This window comes from Mandrillus leucophaeus, unplaced genomic scaffold (assembly GCF_000951045.1).
Source record: "Mandrillus leucophaeus isolate KB7577 unplaced genomic scaffold, Mleu.le_1.0 Scaffold164, whole genome shotgun sequence".
NCBI lineage: Eukaryota > Metazoa > Chordata > Mammalia > Primates > Cercopithecidae > Mandrillus > Mandrillus leucophaeus.
Genome location: NW_012101632.1, coordinates 1,183,892 through 1,187,894, shown reverse-complemented (window position 1 = coordinate 1,187,894; position 4,003 = coordinate 1,183,892).

The window sequence follows — 4,003 nt, the reverse complement described above, 5'->3', positions numbered from 1 at the left end:
CTTTCCTTTTTCTTTTCTCCCACTCTGTCATCTTTTATCAATGATAACTTTTAAAGATCCCATGATATGTCACAGTGAGAACTCTCTTTTGCAGCAATCTTTTGCAATGATAATATATGCCTGTAAACTAAGGTTTTAATTTTTTTTTTTTTTTTTTGAGATGGGATCTTACTCTGTTGCCCAGGCTGGAGTGCAGCAGTTTAATCACAGCTCACTGCAGCCTGAACTTCTGGGCTCAAGCGATCCTCCTTCCTCCTGTTCTGACTAGCTGGGACTACAGGCATGCGTCATCATGCCTAGCTAATTTATTGTTATTATTTTTTGTAGATACAGGGTCTCATTATATTGCCCAGGCTCGTCTCAAACTCTTGGCCTCAAGGGATTCTCCCTGGTCAGCCTCCCAAAATTCTGGGATTATAAGCATGAGCCACCAAGCCAGGCCTATTTACGGTTTCTGATCATTTTTATTTCTCTAAAAGAAGTGTACGGCTGGGCCCAGTGGCTCACGCCTGTAATCCCAGCACTTTGTGGGGCCAAAGCGGGTGGATCATTTGAGGTGAGGAGTTTGAGACCAGCCTGACTAACATGATGAAACCCCGTCTCTACTAAAAATACAAAAAGTTAGCCGAGCGTGGTGGTGGATGCCTGTAATCCCTCCTGCTACTTGGGAGGCTGAGGCAGGAGAACTGCTTGAACCTGGGTGGCAGAGGTTGCAGTGAGACGAGATTGTGCCACTGCACTCCAGCCTGGGCTACAGAGCCAGGCTCTGTCTCAAAATAAATAAATAAATAAATAAATAAGTGTACACTACAGCAAAGCACGTCTGATGCCAGTGAGCTATGTTGGGGTGGGGGTAAGGGTGGTCAACTTGACCTGGGGGGTCTGGAAGTCTCAGGAAAGGCAGATGGGGGAGGGCCCACAGCTTTGAGTGTCCCGGTGTCTAAGCAGGAGCCATGGAGTAGGTGGGAGGTGTGAGTTAGGATCAGCTAGAGGTCGGTGCTCTTTCGTCCGAGAGAATGAAGTTGTCTTCAGGTATGATTTCATTTGGAAACAAGATAAAAAAGACTGGCCGGGCGCGGTGGCTCACGCCTGTAATCCCAGCGCTTTGGGAGGCCTAGGCGGGCGGATCACTTGAGGTCAGGAGTTCGAGACCAGCCTGGTCAACACAGTGAAACCCCATCTCTACTAAAAATACAAAAATTAGCTGGGTGCTTGCCTATAGTCTGGGAGGCTGAGGCAGGAGAATCGCTTGAACCTAGGAGGCAGAGCTTGCAGTGAGCCGAGATCACGCCACTGCACTACAACCTGGCGACACAGCGAGACTCCGTCTCAAAAGAAAAAAAAAAAAAGAAAAAGGATTAAAGGCCGGGTGTGGTGGCTCACGCCTGTAATCCCAACACTTTGGGAGGCTGAGGCAGGTGGATTGCCTGAGGTCAGGAGTTTGCAACCAGCCTGACCAACATGGTGAAACCCTGTCTCTACTAAAAACACAAAATCAGCCGGGCATGGTGGCGCATGCCTGTCATCCCAGCTACTTGGGAGGCTGAGGCAGGAGAATCGCCTGAACCGAGGAGGCGGAGGTTGTGGTGACTGGAGATCGTGCCATTGCACTCCAGCCTGGGCAACAAAAGCAAAACTTCATCTCAAAAAACAAAAAACAAAAAACAAAAATTAGCTGAGCGTGGTGGTGCGTGCCTGTAATCCCAGCTACTCAGGGAGGCTGAGGCAGGAGAATCGCTTGAACCCGGGAGGCGGAGCTTGCTCCAGCCTGGACAACAGAACAAAACTCCGTCTTCGAAAAACAAACAAACAAACAAACAAACCGAAATTTTAGGAACAGATGGATTTTTTCTCTGGAATATTGACTTCAACCCAGCCACATGTGGATATGCTTAGAAGAGCAGTGCTCAATCTGAAGTTGGGACCGTATCTGTTCTCAAAACATGTGGATCCCTGAGGCCAGACACCAGGTGCCCACCATTGGTGTCAGGGCCCTGCTCCTCTCCCTGCAGTGCAAGGGGCCAGTCCTCAACGCAGGGGCTCCTCCTTTCTGGGTACAGAGAGAAAGAGGAGGCAGGGAAACAGCAAGTACCCATGAAGGGTGGGGCCCCAGGGACTTGAAGCCAGTCGTCTGATAGCATCGCTGTTTCAGAGGAACACTGGCTACAAAGGGGGCTCCCTTGCCAGTCAGTGCTCAGAGAGATGAGCTCACCTAGCAGGTCCTTCCTACAGCTGCAGCAGTGATGCCCAGACGGTGTCTGCCCAGGGACGGGCAGTGGAAGGTTCGAGGGAGAGGAGTTCGAGCTTCCCTGGTGCAGCCCTTCCCTCTCCTCCCCAGCCCTGACACCACCACCGCCCCTTGGTCTTCTCTGTCCAGAACCTCTTCTCAGAGGCCCCCTAAGGACAGAGCAGAGGCTCCGCCTGGGTCTCCCACAGCCCCACACTGTCTGGCACAGCCTAGGGTGTGGCCCCCTTGCCTGCCCTGAGTTTGCTTGGCTGGAGGGACAGGCCTTTCAATGACTCTGATAATGGAGTAGGGGACCCACAGTGGGGGGCAGCTAGCTCTGTCTATGAGAGTTTTGGCGTGGGGGGGCTTGCAGAAAGATGTCTGATGAGTTTTGTTTTTTTAAAAAAAATTTTTGTTTTGAGACAGAGTTTCGCTCTTTCGCCCAGGCTGGAGTGCAGTGGCTCAATCTCCACTCACGGAAACCTCCGCCTTCCAGTTTCAAGCGATTTTCTTGCCTCAGCCTCCCAAGTAGCTGGGATTACAGGCGCCTGCCACCACGCCCAGCTAATTTTTGTATTTTTAGTAGAGACGGGGTTTCGCCATGATGGCCAGGTTGGTCTTGAACTCCTGACCTCGTGATCCGCCTGCCTCGGCCTCCTAAAGTGCTGGGATTACAGGCGTAAGCCACCGCATCCGGCCAGGTCTGATGAGTTTTTAAGGGTAAATGGGAGTTTTTCAGGCTGTTGGGGAGTGATGTCCCCGTTGTAAGCATGCTGGCCCCACATCTGCTTTGATGTTTCCCAGCCCAGGATGGAGGAGCAGCCTGCTTAGTGGCTCACGCCTGTAATTCTAGCACTTTGGGAGGCCGAAGAGGGTGGATCACTTAAGGTCAGGAGTTCGAGACCAGCCTGGCCAACGTGGTGAAACCCCATCTCTACTAAAAATACAAAAATTAGCCAGGCGTGGTGGCGGGCGCCTGTAGTCCCAGCTACCTGGGAGGCTGAGGCAGGAGAATCGCTTGAACCCGGGAGGCGGAGGTTGCAGTGAGCTGAGATCATGCCACTGCACACCAGCCTAGGTGACAAGAGCAAAAAAACTCCGTCTAAAAAAGAAAAACAAGAGAACCACCACCCCTCCCAGCAGCAGTCCAGATGGAGACACCCATAGCAGGGTGCTGTATCCAGTCTCTTCCTCTCCTCCCTCGGCCTTCCTCTCCCCACAAACCCCAGGGTCTAGAAAGTAGAAAGCTCTCCCGTCTTCTCTCCTTCCTCATAATGAACTCGATGGAACTGGCCCGAGTGCAGTGGTGGTTACACTTAATTGATCACAACCAGTTACAGATTTTTTTGTTCCCTCTCCACTTCCACTGCTTCAATGTAAGAGCCTAACACAAATAAATAAATAAATAAATAAATAAGTAAATAATAAATAGGCAGGTCATGATGACTCATGCCTCTAGTTCCAGTGCTGTAGGAGGCCAAGGTCGGTGGATTGCTCGAGCCCAGGAGTTCAAGACCAGCCTGGGCAGTATGGTGAAACCCCGTCTCTGTCAAATAAATAAATAAAAATAAAAAGAAGCAGCAAAAACTAGCCAGGCATGGAGGTACATGCCTGTAGTCTCAGCTACTTGGGAGGCTAAGGTAGGACCAGGGATCCTCAGAGGAGAGGGTGATGTCTGACAGTAGCTGCCTGGCCTGAAAATTGCCCTTGTCTGTCCAGCCTGGCCTGAATTTCACCCACATCAATTCCTTCCTTCCTTTCTTCCTTCCTTCCTTC